Source organism: Protopterus annectens, chromosome 16.part0 (assembly GCF_019279795.1).
Source record: "Protopterus annectens isolate FY-2018-M chromosome 16.part0, PAN1.0, whole genome shotgun sequence".
NCBI lineage: Eukaryota > Metazoa > Chordata > Ceratodontiformes > Protopteridae > Protopterus > Protopterus annectens.
Window position 1 is genome coordinate 12853615 of NC_056750.1, and position 22715 is coordinate 12876329.

At 39.9% G+C, this 22715-nt stretch overlaps 1 protein-coding gene across 2 annotated transcripts in view; it reads right to left on the bottom strand.

The window, feature by feature from the left end:
• AK8 (adenylate kinase 8) overlaps window positions 1-22715 on the bottom strand; it is a 2747949-nt gene that overhangs the window by 1034797 nt on the left and 1690437 nt on the right. The gene's annotated exons all lie outside the window — the stretch shown is intronic.

A 22715-nucleotide genomic window follows, 5' to 3' on the forward strand; every position in this document is an offset into this window, starting at 1 on the left:
CACACACGCACGCACGCACGCACGCACGCGCACACACACACACACACACACACACACACACACACACACACACACACACACAAGGTAAGGAAGAAACTACCAACAATGGCAGGATAAAGTTACCTAAACAGGTAGAGAAAGAGAGGAAGGGACTACCTACAATAGTAGGGGAAAGAATAACATACGGTAAGAAAAATACACTCACTCAATACAGAAAGTGGGTAGACAGATAAAGAATATATACATATATAACTAATTATAGAAAAAAGATTAGGTTAAATCATGAAAACACAAGAAAATTTCACTTAGCTGTGAGAGAAAATGGCTGACGCATCTTGCAACAACAGCGGCAAATGAGATCTGAGGTAATATAGAGATGGGTACTGTGGGTACAGTCTTAGCTTGAGAGTTTTTGGCTGGCACAAGCTATGTGACGGCTGAAATGGTTCCAGGGATCAGAACCGTATCCCAATGGTAAAGGATAAATGAAGACTGACAACATTAGATCTGCAATTACAGGCTAGTAACCTCAGTATGAACCATATTATGCCCTTGTTATGTATTATTTTTTTAGATCTGTATGCTGTTTTCATTTAAACAGCCACATAAACTTGAAGAAAAAAAAAACAGCTGATGGATTTTTCTGAATAAACAAGTCCTTCCTAAATAACACCTTAATGCCAGTCAAGATCCACTATATGCAAGAGAGGATATTCTCTAAGATTCTGGGCTGTAGGAGAAAGAAAAATGGAAGTTAAAGCCATCTCTGAGGCACAGTGGGAGGCAGCCCTGACTGTGAATCAGGTGATGCAGCTTTGATTGGTAGACTTTTGTACATATATTCCCCACATACTACAGTCCTATTCCATATGGGAAAAGCTGGGGAAGTGCCAGGGAGGTTATGAGAGATCAAGCAAGTGGTCTAAGATGGCTGATGCAGACAAAGAGGAAGGGTGATCAAAAAGATTTAAAATGGAAGTTGCACAGACTTTCCCTTCCCAGATGCTCTACTGCCTGCTCTCTTACTCTCTTGTCTGTCACCTGAACCATGGTAGCCCCCTGATGTGACCTATGCTGGAACAATCCTCCTTCCAGGGAGAGCCCATATACATGGAGGTAGCCAGTTCCCCCAAGTGAAAGTTCAAGGGGGTGTTAGCCACATGCCCTGACAGTGAGACCAGGCCTGGTGAGGAGCCATCATACTGGGTCTTCCATTTTTTTTCCCTTTAAGCCTTACTCTCCAGTGACATGCAAGACTGACATCTTCAGGTAGATGTGCAGTGGCACTATAAATGTAATGCCTCCATCTACAAGGTGACATGTTTCTCTGTGCCTGCCCACCTTCAGCAGCAATGGATCTTGTTTTGGCCCTGGTATCACCATCAAGGCTTGCAGACTAACCAGATTCCCTCCATGCTCTGTTCTCCCTTCTTTTGGAAGAGGAGTGCAGGCCAATACCTTGTCATTAATATTCTACCTCAACAGCTCCAACAGGTATCAGAGCTACTAGTTACACTCAGGTCACTAGGTCACAGTGTGGGGTTATCCCTTTTTGTCATGGAGCTGGCTGAAAGCTGGCTGACCATCCCAACAGACAAAAACACTTTGGACATAAAGGATTGGTCCTTACAGAACCGTTTTTATTGTGGAAAACTATGCATGGATACTCAAACATCAATGCTTATCATCTCCAAGAGTCTTCTACTTGCAGCAATTGCTACCAACAAAAGGATATTCAAGAATAATAATTAATAGGATTAGGAGAAGAATGAGTTGAAAGATCCAGTCAGGAGTCACAAAGATTTCCTTTAATGGAACAATCCATGTCTTCAGAACTGAAGATAGACAAGAACTAAATGCCTTTGGTTTGCCTCTCAGAAAGGTCTTTTTTTTCAAGTTGGAATGTACTTCAAGAACGGAGGTAGGGCTATGATGTAAATGATTATGTGCAGACCCTTTTTATTCTTTTTTACCCTGTCCCATAAAATGTCATCTGCAGGTTTTCCACACACAATATCTGTAGATAATAGATCATCTAATAAAGGTTTAATATCCTCTGGAGATGTGTCCACTATCAGTCATGCATATTTTCTCAACACGATCCCTGAGGTAGTAGCCCAAGAAGATGCATGCACAATACCATATGAGCAGGAAAGAATATGGACTTCAGTTTTGTCTAATGTAGAGGTCTTACTGTCTAGTTTATGCCTGGCATCACCTTCTGGTAAATGCTGAATGCACTCCTGGATCAAGTTAAGCATATAATGCCAATTCTCAATAGTACATACTAAACAATTCAAAGATCTTATGATTAGATTATTAGTGGCATAGTATAAAGGACTAGTCTAGATAAAATCAATTTAGCTAGTAGATCTAGGAGACTTTCTCTATCTCTCTCTCTGATGCCCAAACCTGCATGATGAATAAAGACGGCCTGATGAAGTTTCAAGAAGCTTATTCGGTTAAGTAGGTAGATGGTCAGGTGCTCTTGTTCTAACAACACAGAATTATTTATATTATACAACTGAATGAAGCTGAAGTGAGCTTATGCCCTATGGAGAAATTATATCTACTATACACAAGAGGGAGAGAGATGTCAAATTTTATCACAAGTGTGAAAAACAGTTAAGAGGGATACAGACATTAAGAAAGCTATTAGACAGTGAAAGTGAAATAATATGGTGTGATTAGGTAATGTGGCCAGGGGCATAACACTGGCATTTAGCAAACTTTCAGAAGATGAGTTCTTAGTTATGTTGCACACACCGGGTATGATGATATTTCTTTGAGATGGGAAGGAACAGATTCTCAAAGTTTAGGACTAGTAATAAGGGAGCTAAATGGTCATCATTCCAGAAGTTGCAGGATGAAAGCTGTCACATTACTTTAGCTGTTAAGGGTGAAAATGTTTGGTTGTATATGTTTGTATAGTTGGGGGCCTAAAAGGATGTCAGTTCTTTGCTTGACTGGGAGCCATTTTGCTTTTTCTAGTGTACTGCAGTGCTCTTCATGCTTAGGAGAGAAAGAATGTTGAGCCTGCAGATTTTATTGGCAACTGGTTACATGTGTTTGTAGCATTTGTCTTTGAAGCTGATACTACCAAGGACAGGCTGTACTTCAGTTGAGAGAGAGGGATGCCTTTATTGATGGTTGATCTGGATGCTTTTGATAGAAATGGGAACAGTTTGTTCCATCGAGGATACTGGGAAGGAGGCATTTACCATGACCTTTTTCCATATTATAGATAGTATAAAAGGTAAGTTGTAATCAAGCCCCCTGGAGGAGGGCCCTTCCATTTTGAAGGTTCCTAGTAATGGGTTTTTAAAGCCAGTTACAAAGCCTTACAGACATGATTCTTAAAGAAAAGTTCATATGCAACAGTGGCAGTATCAGTTTTTCCTCTGTTTTTACTTCTGTCCCTCATCCCCACACAGCCTAAGCTCTCCATCTTCCACTAACATTCATCTCAAGATCCCTCAGTAGCTCCTTCCCAGAAACCCCAGACATATCCCTTTGTTGGGAGAGCCCTGACTCCCCAGGAGAAGGACCTTATGTTAGCCTTAGGAAGTGAGGATCTGATGAGGAGTAGGATTCATACAGACAGTAGGCAGGGCACAATATCAAACAGGAAGATTGGTCTAATGCAATGATGTCTTCATCAGAGGTTGCACAGGTATTGGTATTCTGCTAACCTTCCCCGCTCTGGGATAGGAGAGTGGGCATTAGCAACTTCATTCTGTTCAGCAATCCTAATAACAGCCTGAGTGCATTTCTGCACACAGGCTACTGGTGGCATAGAAAGACACCCTGTATCTGAGCCACTGGCCTGGTCAGTGGTGGTACTAGATTCTGAACCCACTGATGTTCATGTCTGCTCATCTAGTTGCATTATTCCTGTCATATTCAAGTAAAGTGTATAACTTAGCACAAATCAATACTGGTCCACTTGTATCATGTGTAGAAATCTTTAAGGGCGGTCTGTCTACCTCAACTATATTTATGACTTTGAAGGTACAAACATACCCTTGAAGCAGAAGACTGGAAAACTGATATCTTCTAAAATTTTCATTAAAAGCAGACGTACCCACATCACTAAGACCCAGAAAAAAAGTTGTTTCAAAATGCAACTGAGCTAATAACAGTTGTTCATGGTGAGAAGAACTGAAGAAGGCACATGGAAGTGGTGTGTACACAGGAAACACAAACCATTCATATAAGTACCTACACTGGAGCAAAAATTTGTTAAGCACTGCAGGGAAGAAAACAGCTGCAGAAGACATAACCAAACAAAACCCAAATGCTATGATTTATTATTGCAGCGACGTTCCCTGAAGTGAAAGCTGTACATTTTACCTTCTTTCATTATATTCTCCTTGCTTCTCAGTTTTAACAAAACAAAACTGCATATACTGTAAATAGCATTACTACTTTTAAGATCACATTGCTAGCAAATTCTGTAAACAACGTACATTGTCACCCTTTTATAAGAACTACCATGACTGTTTTCTTATTAATCTTCTGTATTAACGTTTATAACTCTGGGTTAAACTTGAAAAGATCCCACATGGGTCAGTGTTCTACCTAGGTCAAACAACAAGCAAATAAATAAAGAGTGCAAACTGAATTTGCTCCAACAGCAAATATACGAACACCACCACTTTCAACACTTAAACACTCATACTTTTACCTGCCTATCCTAACCCACACATAAAACTTCCAAACACACTCACATACACTCAAACACATACCTAAAACCCAACAAAATACCCACTTATCTTAATACCAGCTAAATCCACACACTACATCCAGCACCAAATACCGGAACACCATAACCACAAATTTGTGCTTATGGAGTTTTGGGATTTTAAAAATTCCACTTTATGATCTTGAGATACTGACATACAAAATTTCAAGTATTTTGAGATTATAAAGTGGAACCATACACGCGCGCGCACACACACACACACACACACACACACACACACACACACACACACACACACACACACACACACATATATATTAAACATTTCATCTAAATTGCCTTTTCATCTTAATCACAGATCACTGAAAAATTAATTGAAAACTTATTCAGTCTAAAATACTTTGCACTGAATCACATTTGACAGATAATTTCATATGCAGCAAATGCTCTTTCAAAAGTTTTAGATCACTGAAAAATTAATTGAAAACTTATTCAGTCTAAAATACTTTGCACTGAATCACATTTGACAGATAATTTCATATGCAGCAAATGCTCTTTCAAATTTTTTTTTTTTTGCAGGCATGGCAAGCCTCTCAGCACTCCTGAAGTCAGAGGCTTTGTACCCCACACATCCTTACTTAAATATTCTAATTCCACTGTCACACAACTGCAGAGAAAACAGAAACCACCACAATCAGTGATTCACTGCTGGTGCTTAAACACAAGCTTTAAAAGATGGGGTAACAACATAAAGGTGGCCTTTGCAAGGTACAAATGATGCTTTAGACTAATTTGCCTTGTAATTTGTGTGATCTTATGATCCTAAACCACACCAGCAGTGATTGTCTATGGCGTTATACAGTTCTTTCTTTTTCAAACAAATGTGTTCAGATTAACTGTTTTTTGAATTAATTTTTTTCATTAATTTATGAGTAGATGAAAAAGCAGTTAGATGAAATGAACTGTACATATATATCTATATCAATCTACATACACATATGATACGGAATTACCTAATGATCTAAAACAGCATAAGATCGACAGCAAAAATATTGAAGCTCAGAAGTTGGAAATACACCTCAGGGTTGACTGCTGAGCCAGAGTTGCATTTAGAGCTACTTTCCCTGTTTGACAAACAGGGATGCAAGTTGACGAAGCTCCTAATCAAACACAATTTCTGGACAATGGAGGATTTATTGAGGGGTACTAATATTTAATTGGGTCTATCAGTAATGATTTACCTTTTGATAGTTATAAGATCAAACACAATCATGTCTTCAAAGATGTGGATAAAGCATGTGATGAGATAGTTAAATGGAAAACTAAGAAATTACAAGGGGATAAAGAGGAATATTCTAAGAAGAGGGTTTATCCCAACCTGCCCATTTCAGCTTCAAGGCAAGTTGAAGTTGGTGTGAATGTCGATCCAGGTTATACCAACATCAGTGGTGAAGAGTTTTTGCAGGATCCAATTGAAACACCAGTGGTTAGTGATTCAGTCCCAGGGAGCCAATGATACCAAGGAGATCTGAATAGATTTACAACAAGACCAACAGCGGTCAGCCAACTACCCGAGATTTTTCTAGTAAACAGGCGTGGGCTGGTCCCTGGCAGAATCCCAGACTGAAGAAATTTTTCAACCAAAGGAGATGTTGACAGTTGATTTGGTTCTCATTCTTCACCACCTGTGTGAAAATTGTAAGTAATAGGTTAGCAGACCAACATCTATAATTACTCCAAGTTTGACATAGATTCATAGTATGCCAACCTTTTAAAAAAGGGAGTAACTTTTGTTCCAACTATAAGAGCACAGATCACTGATGTCTTGATGGATCTTAAATTATATATTAGGGAACTGAATTTTATACTTCTGTTTGGTCACCACAATTATATGGATTAGTCTTTTAGTTTTTTATGGAGGTCTAGTGTATGCAATCCTCCAATCCATCCTGTTTTACAGAATTTTGAGGAAATTTGTGAACTAGATATTAGGTATTTATTTGATGGCATATTGGTTAAACATTATTTTAATTTATCAGATAGTGAACATAGTTTATTAAGTAAGTCATGTGGTAATACCAATATCAGAATCATGAAACCCAACAAGGGGGTGGCATGGTTGTTATGGATAAAATTTACTATATTAATCTAATGTGTTGTTTATTGAATGATGGAGCATTTGATGAAGTCTCCATGAATGAAGTTACCGTTGTTTATAGTAAGGTGGATTTGGCATTTATGGATATAATGTTACAGCTCCAAAAAATATTGATGCATACAACTGCGTGTTAAATGAAAAGCCAATTTTACCAACCATATTTTGTATTCTTAACATATTTTCTGGGAATGTAATGAGTTGGCATACTTTAAAGATTATATAATAGAAAACCAAAGCCAGATAAATACAAAAACCACCACGAAGAGAAAACAGGAGCTGGATGCAATCAGGTTTATTCTGGTACCTCGGCTTCCACAGCCTTCAAAGGAATAACCTTTTCACAGTAAATGCATCTTTTTATACAAATTTTACATCCTTAATTAATTGAATAATTAAGACAATTGCATAAATCACAGGGCTTCAGACTAAAAGGGACCATACACTAAAAACACTAATACATAGTCAGGAAAGAATATATTTATACAAAGACATTGCTATATTAGCATACAATAATACACCAACTTAAATTTTATATGTATGCAAATACCTAAAGTCTCAGATATTCAATTGTCTTAATTATTCAATTAGTAGGAATTAGGAATAGTATAATTCTTACACGGAGTATATGGTGGCCGTGTTGCAGCTCCCTGAGGCAGTGTGCCTTGCATATTAATGAAGGTGTACTACTGAGGGAAAGCCATGTACACAGTTACTGAATCAGTGCTAGTGGTGTGTTATAGTGCTCGCAGATGTGTAACACACCCCCTGCACTGTGAAAGTGCCGTACGGCACTAAAACAAGAAAGAAAGCATCCTCGGACACTTATTCATATATTTATTTAGTTATTTCACACAGGGGGTGGGTTACAGTGTCTGTAACATATGCCCTGCACTGTAAAAGTGCCGTACGGCACTTAAAGATTTAAGAAAGTGTCCTCGGACACTTACAAATTTTTATTTTCATTTATGTCACACAGGGGATATGTTGCAGTGTCCATAACACACCCCCTGTACTGTCAGAGTGCCGTATGACACAGAAATTAAATGTCCCAATGTGATTTTTCCTTTTATGTTTATTCATTTTTTTTCAAGTTTAAGCATAGCTGAGCGTGTTTGCATGGTGTGTTGCTCAGCAGTGCCCTAGTTATTGATGTTTGTCAACCAGGTTAGTGCAGCTGGTCATGAATCCCAGTATCAGTGGAGATATGAGGTGAAAAGCTGCAGTTAAATACAAGTGTCCAATATACTTCAGTCACACACCAAGGTACTGTAATTAAGTAAAATACAAACACATAATAAAGTATCAATAATGAGTAATCAATGTCAATACATATTTATGTTATCATGTAGAACTCTGCTTTTAGCTAAATCTTGCTAAGCAATGCTTAAACAGGACCTGTCTGAGAAATACTTAGCAACGGTTAGCCAGTTTGAGCATTGCTAAGAAGTCCCATTCTAAGCAATCCTCAGCTGAGCTAAGTGGATTTGTGCACTGCTATGCACTGCTAAGCATTTGCCACTTTAAGCAATGCTCAACTAAGCTTAGTGGGTTTGCACACTACTGAGCTGTGCTTAGCATTTCTGAAAATGGTCCAAAGGCAGCAAAGGGTGGGAAATAGCCTTATTTAAGCTGCACAGGCAGGAATACAGTCAGAGCCTGTTGGAGTTTGACAAGTGCAGGAACTATGGGAGGAGTTGGTGAGGGAGCGCACTTTCGGGTGCAGCTCAGGGGCATGTTGGAATTCACTGTCATGGCTGGGCTCTTGTTGAACACCATGAAGACAGACTGCTGCAGGGCCAGTACCAGGGCTCCGAATACAAGTCGAAGGCATGGGACCGTCTGGCACATGAACTCACCACTGCCACTGGATTCCCCTACACTGGTGAGCAGGTGCGTCATTATTATGACGACCTGAAGTGGAGGAAGGGGGTGGTCTTGGCTCAATGGATCCAATATCCTTGGGATTGGAATGCCCCAGCAGTTTGTAAGTATACAAATCAGTGCTTTACCAAATTCTAGCATGAATATCTGACCAACAGGTACTCATAAGGCTGTGTTTTCCCCCTACAGCTGCAGAAGAAAGGACTCGTAAAGTAGACGCCAATGCTGGGCACCTGGCAAGGATGTGCCGACAGTGTGGTGAGTAGAGATCTGTCTTGCAATATATAGTACAATAAATAAGAAAGAGTACATTGTTTACTGCCAGTAGGTATAGTGTGTTCTGAGTGTACTGCAATAAATGTGTTCTTATATCCACATTGATATAAGTGAATAATGACAGGTACTGTGCAATACAGATGAAGGCATCAAACAATCTACTATTGATGAAAGAAAGGTAATACTGTACTAACACTGTGTAGGAATGACATAAGTATACACAGTAGTAATACTAAGGATCATGTAATATAGTACACTGTGATTGCAACTGTAAAGGTAATAAATGACATTCAGTAATCGTCTACAGGATATGGAGTACAACTGAAGTCAGAATGTTGAATGCAATAAACCACTGTGTCATGTTACCCTCAATAAAGATATGTTTATTCTGGTCTGTTGTTGAGGAAATACAAGTGTACAGGTGCTCCACAGCAAATATGAATATGACACCATGAATTGAGTGAAGTTTGGCTAATAAATAAGTGTTCTGCTAAAGTGTAGATGTGGAGCTGTAAAACAAGATACAAAGCAATTTGATATATGTTCTGCACTAAGATCTTAACCTTGAATAGTAATGTGTAATGTATTATAGTGTATTCCCTTCAGGACTGTCTTGTGTTAACCTGTGCATTTCAGCTATATGTATTCCTAAATGTAGGTATGCTGATGCAGGCAAGTATGAGACTGTAATAGGTGGAGACTGCAAACATACGATGTGCAAATGTATATGGGTCGGGTATGCAACCCAGCACCCTGGTATGGTCTGTACAGATCACATATATCCACATCCACTAGAGGTTACATGTATACACCTGCATTCAAAGTAGTAATACACAGTTCACCAGATATTTCTGTCATGAATGAATCTCATGCATGTCTGGCCAACTGTCACTGCAATCTTCTGTGACACTCTACTGATATTAGCAGGTCAGACTTTGTAACCAAGTGATAAAAAAGCTCTGTTCCAAAACGTTGACAAGTACACCAGCACTGCGACAGTATAATCCAAAATGAATGATATTTTAATTAATTCAGGCAATTATGAGGCTATTTCATTTAATGAAGCCAATATTGGATATCATAAAGTAGATTTAATATTAGAAGACCTCTTATTAGAGGACAGGATTGATGGGGAACTAAATAAGTTTTTGAAAGTTGATTACCCAATTATAGGAACCATTATAGGGATACCGAAGGTTCATAAAGATGCTATTAACCCCCCATTTAGGCCTATTATATCTAGCAGTAATTCTAAAACTTTTCCTTATGGAAAAGTGATAGATAAATGGCTTAAACCCATTTATAAGAAAATTCCACAAATAATTATAGATTCATGGGATTTTTTGAGAAGACTAAAGCATGAAATAGCCCAGAAAGCAGAATGGTTGGTTACTATAGACGTAGTAGACCTTTTTTCCAGTATTCCCAAGGATGAAGGAATGTTAAGGTTTCAGGATTGTATTATGAAGAAAAGTGACATCTCCTGGGATAGAACATTATTAATAACAGAGTTTATGGATATAGTATTGTCCCACAATTACATAATGTTTGAAGGGGAGTACTATAGACAAAAGAAAGGGGTGGCGATGGGAGCTGCATGTGCCCCTATGTTTGCCAACCTTTTTTTGACTAGTTGTGAAGAAGAATTTATTTTGAGTTCTGAGTGGTCTTCCTATTTAGGGTGTTATTTCCGTTTTTTAGATGATATTTTTATTACATGGAACGGAAATAAATTAGAACTAGACAGATTTAAGGTCTATTTGAACACCTGCAGTGATGTAATAAAGTTCACCTTTAGTCAAAACCAAATTTCAATACCCTATTTGGACACCATGATTACCCTCGAAGATGGGAGATTTAAATCCAATATATATAGGAAATTAACATTTAGTAATTCTTACCTTGAATACCATAGTAGTCACCCCATGATCCAGAAAAGAAATATAGTTAAAGGCCAATGTATTAGAGTGGCCAGGATGACATCCCAAGGGAAGGATCTAGTGAATGAACTAAAAAAGATAGGTGATTACTTTTTGGATAGAGGGTATCCTTATGAATTAGTGAGTGATGCCACAAACTATGTGTTGAGAGAATGGGGAAAAAAATATAAACCATTATTGGGAAATGATGACACGCATGTTAACTGTAATCAACCAACTACAGATATCGATGAAAATTTAGATAATAAAAGGACAGAAAATGAATATGGTAGAGCATGCATACTTAGATTTGGTAAATACAGTGGAGAAATTAGGAAAATTTTGGAGAAACACTGGAACATCACCAAGATAGATGGTGAAATATCTAAAATAGTAGGGGAGAAACCAGTATGTGTTTACAAAAATTGTAGTAACATGAAGAAATCACTGGAAAGGAAAATCAAACCCAAGGAAGGTATTATTAAAGGTACCCAAAAGTGTGGGACTTGTAAGAAGTGCCAATATATTATAACAACCCCTTGTCTTATATTAAATGACATTAATAGGACCAAAGTATGGTTTCAAAGGGGCAACTGTAGATCCAGCATCTGGTATACTTAGCTAAGTGTACAAAATGTTCAGTTTTTTATGTAGGGAAGACTACTAGATGCCTGAGAAATAGAATATATGAACACCTTTATAGTATACAAAAGAGAGATGAGAGGAATGCATTGTGGAAGCATCTGTCTGAAAACCAAGGATGTTCAGGTTTTCACTTTGGGATATTGGAATTGGTTAAAATTAACCCCAGAGGAGGCGATATAAAGAAAATAGTGGGGGAAAAAGAGATTATATGGCAAATTAAATTAAATGCATCTGTTTCCCCAGGGATTAATGAATATTTGTCCATTAAACCCATCTTAGAAGCTAATACATAATTTAATAAAATTGTTTAAATGAAATGTTCCAACAATGTCTATAATATTATTTATTTTTAAGGTAATTTTTAAGGTATTTTACAATAATTATTAATGTGTTTTTAGAGTAGAATAAAAAATGTTTCAATATGAACTGTTCTGTAATAATATTATAAAAGGATGTATTTATGAAAAGCACTAGCACTTTAAGGCAGTAATGGGGACTAACATGTGACTAAAAAAGAAGGTATATAAGAACTGGATAAATTATTTGTATTGTTCTGAGGAAGTCTGAATCGATGAAAGCGCTTAACCGAATGTTTTTTGTTTTTATTTGTCTTCAATAAATGGTTTTTCAAACAACAGTTAAAGTAGTGGTTCGTAACTGAAGGATTATACTGTTGCAGTGCTGGTGTACTTGTCAACGTTTTGGAACAGAGCTTTTTTATTATTTTTTAATTTGTTGGACTGTTCCTGGTTTTTATCTTATTTGGTGGACATTTCGATGGATTCCTTAGACGAATTACCGTCTATTTTTTCCCCCAAGGCAAGAGGAGATACGGGGATTGCAGTCCGAGATGGCGATAATGCGTGGAGAATTAACCAGACTGCTGGAGATGATGTCACAACCCAACACAGGAGCCGTAAGGAAAGACGTGATGACATCAACACGTACACTCATTCGGAGTGTAGGAAGTGAAGGAAATGGCGAATGTGGGTATAAGGAAGGTTTAACATCTGCAGGTTCGCTTAGTAAACGGTGTGTGGGAGACAATGAAGAAGCGCAATGAGCGCTAGGTACGAGTGTAATTGATTCACCTATGGACTACAACATTTCTGGGGCTAAACCGAGGAGAACTGTCCCTAAAAAGACATATGCTATAGCGGCAAACGACATACCAACAGGTACTGTAAAAAGGGTTCTTGACAAACCTATTAGGAAAGAACGTTATAATCTTAATGAGTTTATTTCTGATGCTTTTAACTTTGAAGGGGGCCATGATAATAATGTTAATTGGGATCACCAGGCAACCGATAAAGGAGAGGGAAAAACATTGAAAGATATGATATTTGACTTTGGAAAGAAACTGAAAGTATTAAAAAGTATACAGTTGGACAATGGTTATTTGAAGAAATGTATGGACGAGAGGATAGTCCCAATGGGATTGAGATTTTTTAAGTTACCCATGGGGATTGTTATGGACGATAATGTGCAAGCTGAATGTGCAGAAATGTTTGACCAGTTTGGCTTTACATTTATGAAATTTATTATAAAATGTAATGACAAAAAAATATGTTCGCTTTTAGTAGAATTGGAAGAGTTAAACAATATTACTCAAAATGACCTAATGTTTGACGAATGTGAACTGTATTTTGAGTCACAGTATACCTGGGTTGAAACACAGGTGGCCAAACAATATGAACGGAAATGTAAAAAAATGGAAAGGGACCTTGACCAGTACAAAAAAGGTGTTGCTTATCGTTGGGAGAAAAAGACTAATAACAATAAAATAAATGGCCCACAAAAGAAATACAATAATAGCACTCGACAATCAACATACAGGGACCAGGTTAGGTTTAGAGACGTTGGTTACAATAGAGGTAATGGTAAAGAAAATTATGGAGGGAGAGTTTTTAACCAAAATAATATTTTTTTTAGGGGAAGAATGGGAATGGGAGAGAGCAGACCCAATAGGGACAGGAAACAGATGGGAAAAAGTGAATTACAACAGGAAAAGATAGTTACAAGAATCCCATGTAATAATGGAAATGGTATAGAAAAAATCAACGATATAGTTAGTAAATGGAATGATTTTTACATTTACAACTACACAAGTTTGGAATTGAAAAAGGAACATTTTTCTTTATTATCTAAAGGAATGAAGTTTATCCCTGAGGACAAGTTCAATGTAGTTGACTACATACTGGAGGTTAAAAAGTTTGTTAGAAAATTAAACTTACAAATATTTTTTAAGGACCAAATTATTACAAAGCCCCATGAATTTATAACAAAGAGTTATTTTACACCCCCGTTGAATAATCTATTAGCCACTTATGAGAAAATGGTAGTAGAAGAAATTTATGAATATGGGCGAAAAAGTGTTTTAAAAAGACTAGGTTGGAACCTATGTAAGGATGAAGCAATTATATTAAAGGAAATGCAGGTAGACCACACCTTGAGAATAATGAAACCTGATAAGGGAGGGGGGGCAGTGCTTTATGACAAGGTAGAATACATTGGTAAAATGAATGATATTTTAATTAATTCAGGCAATTATGAGGCTATTTCACTTAATGAAGTCAATATTGGATATCATAAAGTAGATTTAATATTAGAAGACCTCTTATTAGAGGACAGGATTGATGGGGAACTATATAAGTTTTTGAAAGTTGATTACCCAATTATAGGAACCATTATAGGTTCATAAAGATGCTATTAACCCCCCATTTAGGCCTATTATATCTGGCAGTAATTCTAAAACTTTTCCTTATGGAAAAGTGATAGATAAATGGCTTAAACCCATTTATAAGAAAATTCCACAAATAATTATAGATTCATGGGATTTTTTGAGAAGACTAAAGCATGAAATAGCCCAGAAAGCAGAATGGTTGGTTACTATAGACGTAGTAGACCTTTTTTCCAGTATTCCCAAGGATGAAGGAATGTTAAGGTTTCAGGATTGTATTATGAAGAAAAGTGACATCTCCTGGGATAGAACATTATTAATAACAGAGTTTATGGATATAGTATTGTCCCACAATTACATAATGTTTGAAGGGGAGTACTATAGACAAAAGAAAGGGGTGGCGATGGGAGCTGCATGTGCCCCTATGTTTGCCAACCTTTTTTTGACTAGTTGGGAAGAAGAATTTATTTTGAGTTCTGAGTGGTCTTCCTATTTAGGGTGTTATTTCCATTTTTTAGATGATATTTTTATTACATGGAACGGAAATAAATTAGAACTAGACAGATTTAAGGTCTATTTGAACACCTGCAGTGATGTAATAAAGTTCACCTTTAGTCAAAACCAAATTTCAATACCCTATTTGGACACCATGATTACCCTCAAAGATGGGAGATTTAAATCCAATATATATAGGAAATTAACTTTTAGTAATTCTTACCTTGAATACCATAGTAGTCACCCCATGATCCAGAAAAGAAATATAGTTAAAGGCCAATGTATTAGAGTGGCCAGGATGACATCCCAAGGGAAGGATCTAGTGAATGAACTAAAAAAGATAGGTGATTACTTTTTGGATAGAGGGTATCCTTATGAATTAGTGAGTGATGCCACAAACTATGTGTTGAGAGAATGGGGAAAAAAATATAAACCATTATTGGGAAATGATGACACGCATGTTAACTGTAATCAATCAACTACAGATATTGATGGAAATTTAGATAATAAAAGGACAGAAAATGAATATGGTAGAGCATGCATACTTAGATTTGGTAAACACAGTGGAGAAATTAGGAAAATTTTGGAGAAACACTGGAACATCACCAAGATAGATGGTGAAATATCTAAAATAGTAGGGGAGAAACCAGTATGTGTTTACAAAAATGGTAGTAACATGAAGAAATTACTGGAAAGGAAAATCAAACCCAAGGAAGGTATTATTAAAGGTACCCAAAGGTGTGGGACTTGTAAGCAGTGCCAATATATTATAACAACCCCTTGTCTTATATTAAATGACATTAATAGGACCAAAGTATGGTTTCAAAGGGGCAACTGTAGATCCAGGCATCTGGTATACTTAGCTAAGTGTACAAAATGTTCAGTTTTTTATGTAGGGAAGACTACCAGATGCCTGAGAAATAGAATATATGAACACCTTTATAGTATACAAAAGAGAGATGAGAGGAATGCATTGTGGAAGCATCTGTCTGAAAACCAAGGATGTTCAGGTTTTCACTTTGGGATATTGGAATTGGTTAAAATTAACCCCAGAGGAGGCGATATAAAGAAAATAGTGGGGGGAAAAGAGATTATATGGCAAATTAAATTAAATGCATCTGTTTCCCCAGGGATTAATGAATATTTGTCCATTAAACCCATCTTAGAAGCTAATACATAATTTAATAAAATTGTTTAAATGAAATGTTCCAACAATGTCTATAATATTATTTATTTTTTAAGGTAATTTTTAAGGTATTTTAGAATAATTATTAATGTGTTTTTAGAGTAGAATAAAAAATTTTTCAATATGAACTGTTCTGTAATAATATTATAAAAGGATGTATTTATGAAAAGCACTAGCACTTTAAGGCAGTAATGGGGACTAACATGTGACTAAAAAAGAAGGTATATAAGAACTGGATAAATTATTTGTATTGTTCTGAGGAAGTCTGAATCGATGAAAGCACTTAACCGAATGGTTTTTGTTTTTGTCTTCAATAAATGGTTTTTCAAACAACAGTTAAAGTAGTGGTTCGTAACTGAAGGATTATACTGTCGCAGTGCTGGTGTACTTGTCAACATTTTGGAACAGAGCTTTTTTATTATTTTTTTTATTATTTTTTAATTTGTTGGACTGTTCCTGGTTTTTATCTTATTTTGTAACCAAGTGACTTTTAGGCACAAATCAGTCAAGCAGCCAACAGCAGTGGCCCAGTAGCTCAGTGTGATATGAAATAGATATGTTGTTCATTTTTGCACACACAGACCACAGTTTGAATCCAGGGACTGGTACTAAAATGTATTCATAGTTACAGACAACTAGTCCTGACCATTTGTAGAAACAGTCATGTTCTATTAACAGATATTTTCTCCACAGGGCTTACAGGTAAAGAAATGTTTGTATTAGCTGTATGAAGGGTATACTAATAATCTGTGTACAGAAGTACTAGTGCATGCCTGCTGTGTCTGTGAATGTGTGCCGATAGTCCAACCCCATGTCTACAAATGACAGCAGGATAAGTATATACATCATGCAACCTTCCCGATACATGTCTCTCAAGTGTCACGCTGTCAGGGCTAGTGATCACTGTTGCCAATAACGTTGGACACAGATATAAATCCAGTTGCAATATGCCAGTAACACACTCACACATCAGTGCAGGGTACACCTTGTTAGTCATATATGTAACTCTGACATGTAAGAGTCCCCAATAGTTATGTAGCTATAGTTCTCACAGCTTAGTCCATACCACTTCAGGTTGGCAGCTTAACAGGTATGTACATGCTACAGAAGCTACAAAGCACAGGTAGATGTAAAGTAAGGGCAGACCTGCAGAGTATTGAGAGTTACTGTTGTGAAAAATATTGCCTATACAGTTGTTAATAGAATGTTTTTCTCTCCCCCCACCCCTTATCTGCATCACTAATTATAATTCATATACTACGGCTATGTTTTTCTCAAAACCTAATGTTGGGACTTCTGTTGTGTTATTGTTCATATATTTCAATGGTTGCACACTAACATACCTTGTTGAAATTCCACTGTTGTTGGTCTGTTTCCATAACTGTTACTGGTTTGCTGTTACAATAATAACTGCTATTCCATTTATGCATGTGTTCCGTTTGCTATGCAATTCGATTCAGTTCTATTGTTCTGGGTTAAATGGAACGCCCACGCATGCTGTTATAACTAATGCTGAAATCTTTTGTTCATGACTAACCAATAAGCTTTGACAAACCTCAACATCATAGCACGTTTGGGTAGGCAGATCCAGTGGAGCCACCTGTCCCGCCTCATCTGGCCATGGTACTGGGTCCCAGCACGTCTGGGACCCAACCTCGAGCTGCCTCCTCCGTTGGTCCTGCACCACCCTTGGGTAGAACTGCCTCAGGGGACGGGGCCCGTCCCCCCCTGGATGTGGACGGGACCCTGTCACCTGACACCAGCTCTGAGGTCTGATGTGCAGGGTCATTCAGCGGGATTTGGACAACTGCCTGCCCCAGACAAAGGGCAGACTGGTGAACCTCAAGGGGCATGCTGGCCCCGGCACCCAGCCCCAAGCACAGCCACCTTCAGGGCAGTGGTGAATGCCCATGGGTGGGGACCTCAGTCCCAGTATTTCTATCTGGGGGCACTTGGTCCTCTGATTCCCAGCCATCCTTCCCGTCAAGGTGTTTATCCCCCTCATATGTCACACACCATCCCTGTCTGCTGTCTTGTCTGTCTGCAAATGCAACCTCTCCTACCCAGCTTACCTCCCCAAATCCACCTACAACCTTTTCTGCAAAATCCCACTCTCACCTTAACAAAAGGGGGGCATCTGTACCCCCAAAAACATGTCCCATACATAGCTTTCCATTTCGCCCCCACGTACATTGACATTAATCAATTTCCCCATGAATTAATAAACAAATTTATGTCACCCACATGCCTCCCTGTGGGATGTGAGGCTCTAAATTCCAAATTGTCCACATCATGCACAGCTGTTGCTGTACAAAAAATGGAGAGCATGTGTATGCAAGGTAGCACCTGATGCCCCCATCCAACAGGGACACAGGTGGTATCCCAAGGGTGTATGTGCAGTTAACCGTGCAGTTAACCATCCAGTTAACCTGGTTATGCCTGCAAAGGTGTACATAGCTACCCTGCCTGATGTGGACAGGGTGTCCATTCCACCGCAGGCTGATTGTCTGAGTTGCCAACAAGCCCACTTCATGTCACACACCAGGTTGAGGGTGTGTGCGCTTGTGTGTGTGTTAACAGAGTGGAGCATGACTTGCACTCGTGCAGCAGTCCCAGCAATGTGGATGCTACACTGAGGTCGCCCATGATGATTATGTATGAAACCGGGTAGATAGTTGGCCTTATAGCCTACTGGTTAGTGGTAGATGTTTGATGCTCTGGTATTCCCTGGTGGGGAACCTCTGTGATGTCCCCAGCTGCTGCATGTGCTGCGTGATGTGAATGATGAACAGGGAATTATGCACATTAATAGCCCTCGTTGGGGGAAAAGCGGGGAAGTTTATACCCCATGTCCCTTGATGACATACCCATATGTATGACATGGGCTCATTGGAGTAAGACGAAAGCACTTACTTTATTGTCTTTGGGATTATTAAATTGTTTTTTCGTGGAACTTCATTGCTGCCTGTGGCCTTTATTTTTATTTTGAAGCCCCACATATAGGAGATGGGGGAGTTACTGTACATATGCTGATATACTGATGCAGAACACAGGGGGTGGAGCCTACACCAACTCTCTCAGGCATCCAGTATGCTATACGAACAGCACTGCTATAGCTGGTGTCCTTACGGACAAGTGAGCAGCTGCTGCCTGTGCTGTTACAGACATATGTGCAGTAGGGGAGATGACTATCTGTAGTGGATGTAGACAATGTAAGCACTGTGTTTGCTGTGCAGGTTTGCAGGACCGATCCCATTTTCATGTACGCAAGAAAGCGACATTGCCCGAGAATGTGCACCTGCCCCTATTTTGTGTCTGACAGCAGTCATCCCTGTTATGGACAGCATGTATTGCACATGTCCACCAGACAGGTGTACATATCCTAGCAGAGGATGATGTAGGCCGGTTGGGTATACCCAACTACACACATCTATACAAATGCACATATAGCACTTGTGTGTATGTGCGGATATTGGTGCCAGTCCTTAATGAGGGGTTGGGGGCTGTGAGGCTGGGTAAACCCCCCCAGGAGGATGTATTCCACATTGCAGATGTATGCATGGCTGAGCTAGTTGGGTATTGTGGGAGATGGTGACTGCAAAAGTGACTGCATGATGGTTGCTTTGCCACGGAGGATGACACTGTCGGGATGCTGCAGTGGTAACCCGTGTTGTGTGACGTCAACTGCAATACACCTTCACCTCATATGTGTGTATCACTGGCCACACCAAGATGTTTGCACTTTCACTGTTGATGGCTTCCTGGCCATTTGTGTGCTGGCATAGCTATGTCTTACCATGTATGTTAGTTTTGTTCAAATTACCCAGGATCAGGGTACAGACGTGACTCATGATACAGTTGATGAGGTCCATATAGTCAGAATGGGCTTCCTGGTCACATGTGGTGGCTGGTACCTAGCTGTGATTTGCATAGGTTTGTGTTGCCAATGGCGAAGTGCCCCTGCAGTGTCCCCTGTGGATCTTACTGCCTGTACAGCGTGGAGATGTGTATGCATCCCATATATACAGAAACCCTATGTCCCATGGCATTGCCGGCTACACTTTCCCTTCGGTATGTAGGATAGGATGGTTGCCATGTAAGGCTGGGGTGCTCTCTGCAGCTTGGAAACATGGTCTGTGTGAGTGCACAGATGTCTGTTGTTCCCAGGGTAGGACTGCTTGCAATGAGGGCAAAGTCATGTGTATACCTCTACTGTTTAGCAGCATGGCCTTCAATGTGTGCTGTACTGACACTTGTCTGTTGGTAGTGATAACTTCATCAGTGTTACTAATGGAGTAATTATGGGTCTGGTGGGAACCACTGCCAGATGCATGAAGACCACTGAAGACAGATGGAAGCCATCTCTCACACAGCATCATGGTCTGTGTATCATATCATCCCAGACTCACAGGTACTGGAACCCTGGAATATCACAGGATAAATGTACACAAGTTAAGGGCAATCATTCCCTGATTGTATGGCGGCATCCATCTGGGTGACAGCATAATGCTCTGTAAGGCACATCTGCCTGGGACACATAACCAGTGTGTTCACTCATGTGTCACTGCATATAGTCCAAGGACATACATGTCAGTTCAGGTCAGGCACACCAACATGTACAGTGACAGACCCATGACAGTGCCTGTTGGTGAGAGGCAGCGGTGTGTATGCAATATGACCGAGTCTGGCAACTGACACAAAAGTAACTGCGAACATCCACACACCCAGCCTGGTCAGAGGCACACCAGTGTGTCTCTACTGGAGTCCCCTATGTGTAAGATGTTTGACATGGGCTCATGCCTGCATGGCTGTGGGACAGAGGTGTGCAGAGTGTGATATGTGCTGTGTACGGCCGTGGCATTCATGTGTGGCTTTGCCTCAGAGATCCCCTTTATTTGTGGATGTGTATGTTGAGGACCACTGCAGATGTCTGTGTGTGTTGTGTAGGTGTGAGTGGTGTGTGAGGTGTAGGGCATGTGTTGACAACCTGTATGGGAACAGATGTGCAGCCTTGATAGGCAGAGAGCATGGACTGCAGGCTCCTACAGTCATTGCATCTCTCACACAGTGTGTTCATTGGTGGTGTCTGTAGATGGCTGTCTATCTGTGTACATGAGCCAAGTGCTACACTGAGCCAGGATGCCCATATCAAACACGCTGGCTGGGGAAACTGTAGGACACTGTCTAGCCATATAGTCCAGATTCTGAGGAAGGAAGGCCAGGGAGACTGGAGGGGTGGGCCTACAGACCAGGTGAGTACTACTAGAGTAGGAGGCTGACACCACAGCAGTCCATGTAGACAGCCTATGAACAAGCAGTAATAGGTGCAATTTCATTCAGGTGGGATGTACAGATGATGCAACCCAGCCTTTTCAGTAACTGAGACCACTGCAATTACTGATGCCCTGGGACACCATCACCGGGCACTGTTGTCAAGGAGTCCACATAACCAGTAACAACCCGCTGCCCTGTGGGCAGACCTAGTAGCAACAGTGAATGATGTGGTCCACTGGGACAGGAGCTACAAAAACAGGTCTGACACCGTGCTACTGATCTCATACATCACGCACAGAAAGGGCTACAGCTGTGGCCAGGGACCGTGCTGGCACAGGGGGAGGGCCTGCTACACAACCACGAGTCTTGGCAAATCTGGCATCAGCCACCAGCTCACAAGAAAACATCAGTACATATGTCATGGTGGTGGGTGGCATAGAGTCCACAGGCAAGGAGCGTCCAGTGGTCATCATGTTAATACTGTAGGATTCATACTAGCAGCCTCTGTATACCTGTATGCATATGTCAGGCCATTCTGAATTTGTGTTTGGGGTTTATTAATGCACACATACTGTGAATGTCAACAGTTTGGGTAGCATTGCAGCTTGTACTGTACATGTTAATAAATGCATGTATTATCCTGTACCATTGCCATATGTGTGTGTACTGACACTACCTCTCCCCCAGAACTCCACAGGTACCTCTGGTGTGGCTGGGGAACATCGGCATGTAGCCAGAGAGTGTGGAACTGTCATGCTATGCCTCACCTGCCTATACCCTAGGCATGTTAAGGGCTGCCATTTTGCCATGCATACAACTGTTAAGCGTATCCATATTGCAATATGTGCATGTTAAGTTGTGGTGGGGTTCACTGCAGTGCATCACACTGGTAATCACAGTGGCATATTTGTAGGAGCTGTAACATATTAGCACATAGTTTTATATAGATGTAGTCACTGCGCTATACAGGGCTGCATTACTGTTGTGTACATGGATGCAGTGTGTGTTAGGTGAAGGCCCATCATGTATTCCGACTTGTCACGTATCTCACAGGTGTATAGTACTAGCAACATTAACTGGATGTAGCTGCACTGCATGTTGTTGAGGGCCTGTCCAGAGTGTGCCTGTTGTGGTCTGATTGTGTGCTGTGAATGGCATCACTCAGGAGGTGTGGTCTGTATAATGCCTTTGTGGCACCTCATCTGTGCATGCATGCGTGTGTGTGTGTCAGCAAACATTATAGTGCAGGAATTAATGCAGTCATGTTGTCTTCCCCTCACAGGTGACCATGGGTGTTGGAGTGTGCCACCCTCATAAGCTGATGTCAGTGTCTCATCAAATGCTGATGATGGCGGCCACTGTGAGGCACAAGTGGGGTTGTTGGGGGGTGAAACTGTCCCATTGGTTGACATCCCACTTCCACTCATAATGCCCCCACACATGGTCAGTATGCCCAAACATACCCAGTCCCCAGCAGCCATAGATACCGGGCAGGC